Here is a 12,389-nt window from a genome sequence, read left to right on the forward strand (position 1 = left end):
TTTGTTGGGATGGTTGTCTGCCAGTAAGACAGCACTTAACAGCTGCAGACCCTTAACTGGGAGCTGACTTGGGATCTTGTCTGAGTTTATCTGCAAAGCTTTGAGATAAGACCTTCTGCAAAAAGAGCTTGAGATTTTAACTAGTCTGTGGTCAAGTAGAGGTTAAAGTAGGCCACAGTATAAGGATGTAGCCAAGGTGATATCACAGCCCTGAGGAAGGAGCTTTTCTATTATATGACTCACTGATGCACACACTTGGACCTAGAACTGGAAACAGTACCTGTTCCAATTAACTCAAGAGCTGGGCAGGAGGTAGAAGGCTGCACACTTTGCTATGAGGCTGACAACTCTGGCTGAGTATCCTTTTGTGTTTCATGATGTCTTCACCTTACTTACAAACACCCTGAGATTTTTTTTACAACAATGCCCTTGGACGCCTTCATTTGCCTCTTACCTTTTTATAAACTGAATCCAGTTTGCCTGACATTTCAATCTCTGGCATTTGGGTTACATATTAGTTCTCTGTCTTGCCAGCTTTCAAATGTAGTCTTCTCTAATGGATTCTGACTTACTTGGCCTTTCTGACCTCCTGATGCCACATAGCAAATACTGTTCCACTTCTATCTCCTTGAAAGTACCTTCTACCCTAGCTAGAACAACCTCTGCCTCTCAGCAAGGCGAAACTGAATATTTTGTTATGAGCCACTGAATTCAGAGAAATCTGCTTGAAGGCAATGGTCTGTTTTTTTTTTTTTTCTCCCTGAACCTAGGGAATAAGACATTATAGGGGGGAAAATTCAGACCCCTGAGTACAGGCTTCTGCTGGGTCCACCCAATCAGTTGAGGTTGGGATGGAGATACAGCTGGGGCTAGCAGCTGCTATGGGAAGCCAAGTCTACCTCTATTCACCAATCCAGAGGAATTTAGAGGCAATTCAGCAAAAACTCTCTGAAATCAAACAGTCATGATGATTTATGAATATCCAGAGCTTTGGTTGGGAATGGACAAGGGCAATGGTGGGTGCAAACTGATTATGTTTCCAACGTATTGTACTTTAGGAGACATGGAGGGTGATGGTCCTGCTCCTGAAGCCCCACAGTCGTTTTTAGAGGGGGTGAATGAAAGTCCACCCGCAAGAACTGATAGGGATTGCTCATCTACCAGGAGGAAGGGTTAAGACCTCCACAGCTTTTTCAGCTATCCTGGGGGAAGTGAGAGGGACTAATACAAACTTTCACAGTTCAGCCACAGCCTCAAGAGAGGATTATGCAATGAACTGACTCAGGTCACCAGGCTTGAGCTTCCCAATATTAACAAGCTTCTGTGCAAGGCTAACGGTGAGACTGGCACACAACCATTCCTCTTCTTTCTCTTGGGTGGTAGCAGAGTAGTGTGTATGTGCATGTCCATTTGTTTCTGCCTGTCTCCCTACCTCTAAGCAGGTCATCTATATTCCTACAAAATATAATGCCTGTTCTTGATGCAGACTGCATTATTCATACTCCACTTCTAAAAGATGCTTGCTTAAAGAGTACCTATTGCATAAAAAGTGTATATTATTTTAATTTTAGAGGTTTTTTTTAACTGGTGATAATATTCAAGAATGCCTTCCTTTAACAAGTGGCCTCTTCCTTTTAGAGAAAACCTTTGGAAATGCTTTGCATGTGATGTTGCATTATACAGAAGCTCCTGGGCAATCTTTGTATTGTAATAATGGCTAATGTTTAATAGTGGCAACAGAACTTCTGCCATTTGGGAGGCAACAGAGTAGCTAAGAACTTGGCCCTGAGTCAGGTGGACCTGGATTCAAATGTCTGCAGTGCCATTTATAAGTTATGAAGACTTGGGCAGTTTCCTTAACATATGCCTTGATTTTCTCATTTGTAAAATGGGAGTATTAATTCCTTTCTCAAAGGGCTTTACTGAGAATTAAAGAAGATAATATATGTGAAGTCCTTGGCACATAGCAAGTACTCAAATGCATGATATGGACATTTACTAGACTCTATCACTGTCCTCACACTTATTAATAATCTTTAAATATTTGCAGAACATAGGTGCAGTGCCTGTAAGCTGAGCTACTTGAGAGGCTGAGGTGGGAGGATAGCTTAAGCCCAGGAGTTCAAGTTCAGCCTGAGCAACACAGTGAGACCTTAATTTCTAAAAAAAAAAAAAAAGTGCAGGACATTTCTTACATGTGAAAATGTTTGTTACTGAAGTGTCATATGAAAAAGCCTGTTTCATCTCTTGCTGTTTTCAAATCGTAATATGGTTTCTTTTTTTCAGAAAAACTTGCAGTGTGGAAATATTTTCATGTACTAGAAATTGATTGCATTGTTTTGCTAAGGGCCTCCCAAAAAGGATAAATATGATTTGGTGGCTAGCTTGCATATAAACAATGAGCTAGAACTCACTTAGTAATGGCATCTTTTCAGGGTTAACTAGACTTTCAGATTCACTGAGAAGACTGCATGAGTCATTTTCTCTGTCTCTGTCTCATGTGCTCTCTCTCTCACACAGTTATGCTAAAGCAGCTAAAATGCAGTTTAATAATTTGAATTTAGACAAACTTAACTCTCTGGACTTCAGTAAAGAAGTGTATTTGTATCAGATATGCTTTAGTTTTCATGATCAAAAAACCCAAAGAAGCTAAAATTAAACTTCCTTCCGACTTTTACTCATTCCTTTACATTTCTAAGCAAGTGAGACTCAAAGTCATTGCTTTGATTCTGTAGCTATCAGTGAATGTGCCAGCCAGAGGCCTCAGAATTCTTTAAAACCTGACCAGAAGGAAGGGAACGTATTTCTTGATCTCCAGAATGATCAAAAGGCAATATGAAAAGCTCTCAAGCAAAAAGGATACAGAATTATTCCTTGTCTTATGAATCTAATAGGTCCAAAAGATGTCAGTGCATCTTCCTCCCTCATTTGAGAGTTACACAACAGCCCCCATATCAGAATGGCAGAATTCCAGCAGTTCGTTTGCAGAAGTGAGTTATATGGGACTTAGAATGTGTTCTCCATAGTAACCATATTATGCCTCTACTTCTAATCCTCTGAAGTAGAGTTCCAGAATTACAGGACTTGACCACCTCATGAAGAGTATTTTTTTTTGTTTTGTTTTTTGAGATGGAGTCTTGCTTTGTCACCAAGGCTGGAGTGCAGTGGCACGATCTCGGCTCACTGCAACCTCCGCCTCCTGGGTTCAACAGTTCTCCTGCCTCAGCCTCCCTAGTAGCTGGGATTGTAGGTGCGTACCACCATGCCCAGCTAATTTTTGTATTTTAGTGGAGACGGGGTTTCACCATGTTGGCCAGGCTGGTCTTGAACTCCTGACCTTGTGATCCGCCCGCCTTGGCCTCCCAAACTGCTGAGATCACAGGCTTGAGCCACCACGCCTGGCCTGTGAAGAGTATTTTTACAGGAAGACGTGTGGGACCAGCTAAGGATGCCAGGAATGGGGTACTCTTCCTTTCCCCAACTTCCCTCACTTCTGAGCCTCTGTAGCCTAGGGCAGAAAATTCTCCCTACAAGATGATTAGGAGGAAGGTAATGAGGTGTGGAGCTGGAGGCTTTCAGAGTTTGGGAGTTGGAGGATGCCACCTCATGAGAAGCTATGAATCTTTCTTGATCAGCTTCAGCAGCTCCTGGCTCACTTCCTTTCTTTTCGTCTGCTGACCCTCAAAATTGATCCTCTTACTTCTGCCTTCACTGCCACAAACAACCTCTTCCTTGAGAGAAGCATTTTTCTCTTTTCGTTTTAGATCAGAATAGAGTCCCCTCTACTTGCCTGACTTGGAAGTAAATACATGGATTAGTCGCATACTCTATGGAGTTAAAAAATTTCCCTGACCCTTTTCTTGTATTGCAAATTATTTCTACAGGTAAGGTTGAAGCCCTCATTAATGGCAAATATTTTTCTACTTAAGGAGCTGGTGTAAAATTCATCCACATTTCATGGGGAATCCTAGATTTAGGCTTTCATAAACATTTCTTCAAGAGTTGTTGCTGATGGAGGTATGGGGGTGAAGAGCATGACAATGAAGTTTGTGTATTGCAGAATAGTGTAAAACGACCATGTGAGTAGCACCCCCTAGTGTTGAAGAAGAGGTGTGAGTGTGGGAGGTTGCTGGAAGAAGGGTACTATATTACAGATATTCTTTTTATTCCTTTTCACTAAATCCCTTCCTGCAGGGGCAGGAGCCCGGGATGCAGGGTTCGGCTGCTCAGAGACTGCTGAGTAAAGTAATTCAAGAGACAGTACCTAGGAGTGAAAACCACAACTAAGATGCCATCAAAAGTGACCATGGAGAGAGGTGAAATTCAAGTGGCAATGAGATGGACAGTGGGGGAAGGTTGACCCAAGCAAGAGATTTCCAGTGGAGTCTTAAGAGACTCCTTGAGCTGTCACTTGAAAGAGCACGCTAAGGATTTTCTTTTCTAAAACTCTGAAGCTCTAGAAGGGAAGGAAAGTTTTCTTTTAGAGATGGGGTGTCACTCTGTCATCCAGGCTGGAATGCAGTGGTTCAATCATAACCCATTGAAGCCTTGAACTGAGGCTCAAGCAATCCTCCCACCTCAGGCTCCCTGGTAGCTGGGACCACAGGCATGTGCCATGTACCACCGTACCCAGCTAATTTTTTTTTTGTAGAGACAGGGTCTTGCTATGTTGCCCAGGCTGGTTTTCAGTTCCTGGGCTTAAGCAGTTGTTCTGTCTCAGCCTCCCAAAGCACTGGAATTATAGGCATGAGCCACTGTGCTCAGGCAGAAGGAAACTTTTGAAGGAGCTGAGTAGACATGTGTATCTTTCCTTAGATCACCATCAATCCTGCCTGGGCTAAGGTCAAAAGAGTGTCAGAAGAGAATACTTTAAAGCATTCTGGAGGCAACACCTGAGCAGGTGGGGTGAGCAGAGGATTAAGAGCCACGAGGCTTAACAACCAGGTCTATAGCAGAATTAGACTTTGGCTTCCTTCATGCCCTTCAGTTTTTAGCGACTTAAGATGCCTTCTTGGTTTGGATCCATTTGTCTTTCTGACTCCAGCTACCCTGATCTTTTGTTGAAGCTGTAATTTGTCATCATGCTTACCCCATTTCTAAGCACAAGCCAGGTCCCTCTTCTTGGCTCAGCCCTGCCTCCTTCCTGTCCCATGGAGTTTGGTCTGAGGAAGACTCAGCCAATTCCTGAACTTTCTTTCTTCCTGTCATTTGTTTATTGATCACTTGCTATGTGCCAGATACTGCACTGAATGCTAGGGATTAGGGATTCAACATATAAATTTGGGGAGGGACATAATTTATTCCATACAGATGTGAGGGAATTAGCTGTATGGATATCTGAAGGAAGAACATTTATTTTAATCACACACACAAAAAATTGCCTTTCAGACAAGGACCAGGTCGATTAGTTGGTTGGAGGGTCAGGTGTTATAAATATGCCATATAATGGATAAGGAGGGTGGTGGTCTAGATTCAGAATCCTTGTTCAAACCCCAGTTCTGCCACTTATTAGCAGTGTGTTTTTGGGAAAGTTACTTTACCTCATAGGGAAGGAAAAATATCTTTCCTTCTACCTATTTTAGGTTAATGGCTAAGGTCCCTGTACAAATAGGCGGATTAATAAGAGAAAAGCCTGCAAATTTATTTAATGTAAGTTTTACATGACTTGGAGACTTCATACAGAAATAAAAATCTGAAGAAACCATTAAACCTGAGGGTTGTGTGTGGGTTTTTTTTAATGCTAGGTTTGATGAAGATTGGATAGTTGTGGAGAAATATGACAGGCAAAAAGGGTGTGATCTAATGGTAATAAACTGGGGGAAACTTAGCAAGTCCTTAGAATCTTAGCAAATCAGATTCTTCTCTGTGACCCTTTATCTTCAGAGATAAAGATGTTCCTCTCTCCCAGGCATAGGAGGATACTTCTCACAGGAGGGTCTTATAACCTGCTTCAGGGGAAGGTCAGAAAATCCTTCCTAGGTTTTATGATCTGCTTTATGGGAGAAGGGAGGTGGGGAAGGTGAGACTGGCCTTCCTGCTTCTGCTGTTTTCTCAAATTTCTTTCTTTTCTTTCCTTTTTTTTTTAAGGGATAGGGTTTCACTCTCTTGCCCAGGCTGGAGTGCAGTGATGTGATCATAGCTCACTGTACCCTTGAAACCCTGGGCTCAAGCAACCTTCTTCCTGCCTCAGCCTCCTGAGTACCTGGGATTACAGGTGGGTGCCACCATGCCCAGATTGTTTTCTCAAATTTTTTCAGCTGAAAATGTTCACAATGCCCAGGTGCCATATTTTTGAGGTAGCATGTCCTGAGCCCCATCAATTTCTTTGAGTCTTGGTTTCTTAATCTGTAAAATAGGAATAATTAAAAACCTATCTTAAAGAGCTATAATAACGATTAAATGAATTAAGGCATGAAAAACATTATAATAGTTCCTGGTCCATAGTAAGTGGCATATAAATGCTAGCTTTTATTTTTATAAATATGTTTGCCTCCTTGACAAATGTACATATTGCAAGTTAGCCAATCTTTGGTGACCCCAAACACGTGAGTTGCCTATCTTCTTCTATAAGATTCTGATGGGCTTATCAGGCTTTCTTAGAGAGCAAGAAGGTCAGAGATCAAGGGGCAAACTAAGTCAGAAAAAATCTGTTAGGAAAAGATAAGAGGCATTTGATGGGAATACCTGGTTTAAATACCAAGTGTTAAGGGCCGCAGGTAGGCTCAAAATTTGGGCTGTACAGAGCCAAAGGTTTGGAGTCAGACAGAAGCAAAGACAGAGTTTAAAGGGAGAAAAAAGGTTCAGCGTGACAGCAGGCCAGGAATAAATGAGAGGGTGTCCACAATGACTGCTGCGAAGGCGCACCCTTTTCTCAGCTCCTCAACCAACCCCATCAGGAGGCTACGTGAAAGGCTCTGGTGAGAGTCAAGGGTATGTAAATAGGCTGGTAAATAGTTATGCTGGGTCTTAAGCTTGCAAGGGATGGATATATGAATGTTTATCATATTATCATTTAATTTACTTCACCCCCAATGTGAACATAAACTCTATGAAGACAGTTATTTATTTATTTTTTTTAAGAGGCAGGGTCTTGCTCTGACCCTGTCTGGAGTGCAGTGGTGTGACTGTAACTAACTCACTGTAATCTCAAACTCCTGGGTTTAAGCCATCCTTCTGCCTCAACCACCTGATTAGGACTCTAGGCATGCGCCATAGCTCCTGGCTAATTAAAAAAAATTTTTTTTTGGTTGGGTGCAGTGGCTCACACCTGTGGTCAAGGTGGGCAGATCACCTGAGGTCAGGAGTTCCAGGCCAGCCTGGCCAACACCATGAAAGCCCCGTCTCTGCTAAAAAACACAAAAATTAGCCAGGTGTGGTGGCTCATGCCTGTAATGCCAGCTACTCTAGAGGCTGAGGTAGGAGAATTACTTGAACCCAGGAGTTAGAGGTTGCAATGAGCCGAGATTGTGCTACTGCAGTCCAGGCTGGGCGACAGAGCGAGGCAGGGTCTTGCTATGTTGTTGAGGCTAGTCTTGAACTCCTGACCTCAAGTCATCCTCCTGCCTTGGCCTCCCAAAGTGCTGGGATTATAGGCATGAGCCACCACACTGCCTAAAACAGAATTTTGGTCTGTTTTGCTCCCTGCTGTATCCCTGGCACCTAAACAGTACCTGACACATAGTAAAAATGCAACAGATATTTGTTGGGTGAACAAATAAACTTTTTCATGAAACAACAACAATATGCTATGAACATAGGCTCTTCCTCCTGGTCAGGGTGGTAGTGTTTCTCTAGCTTTCCCAGTGGTTCCCAAGACTGCCCTTCTGACCCATAACTTTCTAGTGAGAACAGGTACCAGATTTTTGACAATGGTGACCCTAAATCCAGAACCCTGTTAATGAGATACTCAGGTTCCCCTCACAGGGTTGTTAAGGGAGACTGAAGTGGCATAGAGTTAAGAATATGATCTGAGGGCACCAGAAAACTGAGAGAGTAGATATACATGAAGATGTTCAGGGAGAATCAGAAGACAAGGATTGGTGATTTCTATTACCTTAACCTTGGTGATCCTTCTCATTTCCAGCAGGGATATGAGATTTAACAAGTAGAGAGGGTTTCTGTGGTAGATAAGTTCATGACCTGATTCATATTCACTTATTTGGAATTGTATCCTGTCCCTAATCCTGGCTAAGGTGTGAGTCTAGGTGGTCACACAAGTCTCTGCACCTTTCTTAAAGGAAATGCTTCCAGTCTTTTGTCATTGAGTGTTTGCTGAGAGTTTGTCATATGTGGCTTTTATTACGTTGGAATAGTTTCCTTTCGTTTCTAATTTATTGAGTTTTTTTTATCATGAAAGGGTACTGAATTTTGTCAAATGCTTTTTTTTTTTGCTTCAATTGAGATGATCATGCTTTTTTTTTTTTCCTCCATTCTGTTCATGTGGTATTTATATTGATCGTTTCTATGTTGAACCATCCTTGCATTTCAAGATTAAACCCCACTTGGTCATGATGCAAAATGTGTTAGTTTGGTATAATGTGATTCGTCTATTTTCTCTTTGTTACCTGTACTTTTGAGGTCTTCAACATGAAATATTTGCTCAGACCAGTGTCTGAAGTATTTCCCCTATATTTCATTCTAATAGTTTCAAAGTTTCAGGTCATAAGTCTTTAATCCATTTTGAGTTGATTTTTGTACATGGTGAGAGATAGGGGTCTGGTTTTTTTTTGCTTTTTTCTTTTTCTTTTTTTTTTGAGACAGGATCTCACTGTGTCACTCAGGCTGGAGTGCAGTGGCATGATCTCAGCTCACTGAAACCTCTGCCTCCCAGGCTCAGGTGATCTTCCCACCTCAGCCTCCTGAGTAGCTGGGATTACAGGCTTGTGCCACCATGCCTGGCTAATTTTTTATATTTTTTGTAGAGATAGGGTTTCACCATGTTGCCCAGGCTGGTCATGAACTTCTGGGCTCAAGTGATCTGCTTGCCTTGGCCTCCCAAAGTGCTGGGACTACAGGTGTGAGCCATCATGCCACCAGGTCCGGCTAATTTTTTGTGTTTTCAGTAGAGATGGGGTTTCACTGTGTTAGCCAGGATGGCCTTGATCTACTGACCTCATGATCCGCCCACCTTGGCCTCCCAAAGTGCTGGGATTACAGGCAAGCCTGGTTTTATTGTTCTCTTTATGGATATCCAGTTTCCCAGCACTATTTGTTGACAAGACCGTCCCTTTCTCTATCAGTGTTTTTGGTTTCTTTGTCAAAAATCAATTGGCAGACTGGGCATGGTGGCTTACACCTGTAATCCCAGAACTTTGGGAGGCCAACACAAGAGGATTGCTTGAGGTCAGGAGTTGGAGAACAGCTTGGTTCACATAGCAAAACCTTATCTCTCTAAAAGAAAAAAAAAAGCCAACAAAAAATTAGCTAGGTATGGTGGCCTGTGCCTATAATCCAACTACTTAGGAGGTTGGGGTGGGAGGATCATTTGAGCCCAGGAGTTCAAGTCTGCAGTAAGCTATGATCCTTCCGCTGCACTCCAGCCTGGGTAATAAAGTGAGACCTTGACTCAAAAAGAAAAGAAAAAGACAAAGAAAAAAAAATTAGTTGGTTTTAAATACATGGATTTATTTCTGGGTTTTCTATTCTGTTCCACTGGTCTATATGTCTGTTCTTATGCCAGTACTATCCTATTTTGGTTATTATAGTTTTATAGTATATTTTGAAGTCTGGTTGTGTGATGCCTCCAGGTTTGTTCATTTTTTTTCTTTTTTCTTTTTCATACAGATGGGGTCTTGCTATATTGCCCAGGCTGGCTTTGAACTCCTGGCCTCAAGCAATACTCCTGCCTCAGCCTCCCAAAGCACTGAGATTACAGGTTTGAGCCACTATGCCTGGTTCCAACTTTATTCTTTTTGCTCAGGATTGCTTTGGCTGTTCAGGATCTTCTGTGGTTCCATGCATATTTTAGTTTTTTTTTTTTTTCTATTTTTAAAAAGAAGGAGTGTGTCTTCATTTTGTGTGTCCTCTTCAATTTCTTTCATTGTGCTTTATAGTTCTTATTATAAATATTTTTACCTCCTTAGTTAATTTTTTAAGGTATTTTTTGGTAGTGATTGTAATTGGGATTGCTTTTTTGATTTCTTTGTCTGATAGTTCTCTGTTGGTGGATAGAGACATTACTGATTTTTTAATGTTGATTCTGTATCTTGCAAATTTACTGAATTTGTTGATCAGTTCTAAGAGTTTTTTTGGTGGTGCTTTTAGGTTTCTTTACACATAAGTTCATGTTGTTTGCAAATAAGAACAATTAGACTTCTTCCTTTCCAATTTGGATGTGCTTTATTTCTTTATTTTGCGACTCAGACTTCCAGTATTATGTCTAGTAAAAGTGGTGAAAATAGGAACCCTTGAGTTATTCCTGATCTTAGGGGAAAGGCTTTTAATTTTTCCCAATTAGGTGTGATGTTAGCTTTGAGTTTGCCATATATGGCCTTTATTATTTTGAGGTATGTTTCTCCTATACCAAGTTTGTTGTGGGTTTTTATCATAAAGGGATGTTGAATTTTATCAAATGCTTTTTCAGCATCTATTGAAATGATTATATGGTTTTTGTTTTTGGTTCTGTTAATCTGATGTATCGTGTGTATTGATTTCCATATGTTGAATTATCCTTGCATCCCTTGGATAAATCTTACTTGGTCATAGTGAATTATCTTTTTAATGTGCTGCTAGATTTGGTTTGCTAGTATTTTGTTGAGGATTTTTACATCTGTCTTCATCAGGGATATTGGCCTATAGTTTTCTTTTTTTGTTATATTACTGTTTAGTTATGGTATCAAGGCAATGCTGGCCTCATAGAATGAGTTTGGAAGAATTCTATCCTCCTCAGTTTTCTGGAAGACTTTGAGAAGAATTGGTAATTAGTTCTTTAAATGTCTGGTAGAGTTCAGCAGTGAAGCCACTGGGTCCTGGGTTTTTCTTTGATAGGAGATTTTATTTCTGTGGTATCAGTTTTAATGTCTCCTTTTTTGTTTCTGATTTTTATTATTTGGATCTTTTCTCTTTTTGTGATTAGTCTAACTTGTAGAGCTCTACTGATTTTATCTTTTTTAAAAAACCAGCTTTTTGTTTCATTGATACTTTTTTTAGTCTCAGTTTTATTTGTGCTTTGATCTTATTTCTTTCCTTCTCATTTTAGGTTTAGTTTGGTCTCACTTTTCTAGTTTGTTGAAATGCATTGCTATGTTGCTTATTTGAAAGCTTTCTATTTTTTGATGTAGGCATTTATTGCTATAAATTTACTTCTTAATACCGCTTTTTCTGCATCTTATAGGTCGTGGTATGTTGTTTCTATTTTCATTTGTTTCAAAAAATTTTTAAATTTCCTTCTTAATTTCTTTATTGACCAATTAATTATTCAGGAACATGCTGCTTAATTTCCATGTATTGGTATGATTTCAAAAGTTTCTCTTTTTATTAATTTCTATTTGTACTCCCTTATGATCAGAAAACATACTTAATATGATTTAAATTCTTTTAAATATATTGAGACTTGTTTTATAGTCTAACATGTAATTTATCCTGGAGAGTGGTCTATATGCTGATGAAAATAATTTGTATTCTGCAGCTGTTCGGTTAAATGTTCTGTAAATGTCTGTGAGACATTGGTCTACAGTACAGCTTAAATTCAATGTTTCTTTGCTGATTTTCTAGATTATCTGTTCAATGCTGAGAGCAAGGTGTTGAAGTCTCCAATTATTGTGTTGGAGTCTATCTCTCCCCTTAGATCTAATAATATTTGCTTTATATATCTAGGTGCTCCAGTATTGGGTGCAGGTACATTTAGAATTGTTATATACTCCTCTTGCTGGATTGATCCCATTAGCATTATATAATGACCCTTTTTATTATGTCAGCTCAGCCCTAACACAACTGCTCAACTTGATCCAGGTTATTGATTCTTCAGGGAGCAACATGCCACTTCAACTCAGGCCTGGTTGTGAGTGATTGTTCTGGTCAGCCCAGGTGCTATTTCCCTGGATGCAGGGTACCACTTCAGGTTAGATACTGGGGTTACGACTACTCTGAGCAGCCAAGGCACCATTTCCTGGAATGCAGAGCACTGATTCAACTTAGGCACTGGGGAGGTATGACTGACCTGTGTTGCCAAGGTATCATTTTCCCACGAAGCAGAGTACTACTTTAGCTCCAGCCCAAGGGGGCAGTGGTAGGGGTAGGTAGAGTGGCTCCACCTCTGCTTAGTTCTGTGGAAAAGGGTATAACAGCAGCTTGCATCTTGGCTTGAGTATGTCAGGCCACTGGGATGGGGTGGTTTAGTGGTGGCTTAGCCTCAGAGATGAAAGGGAGCCTTGGCTACTCAACCCCAGAGC

This window comes from Piliocolobus tephrosceles, chromosome 14 (genome assembly GCF_002776525.5).
Source record: "Piliocolobus tephrosceles isolate RC106 chromosome 14, ASM277652v3, whole genome shotgun sequence".
Classification (NCBI taxonomy): Eukaryota; Metazoa; Chordata; class Mammalia; order Primates; family Cercopithecidae; genus Piliocolobus; species Piliocolobus tephrosceles.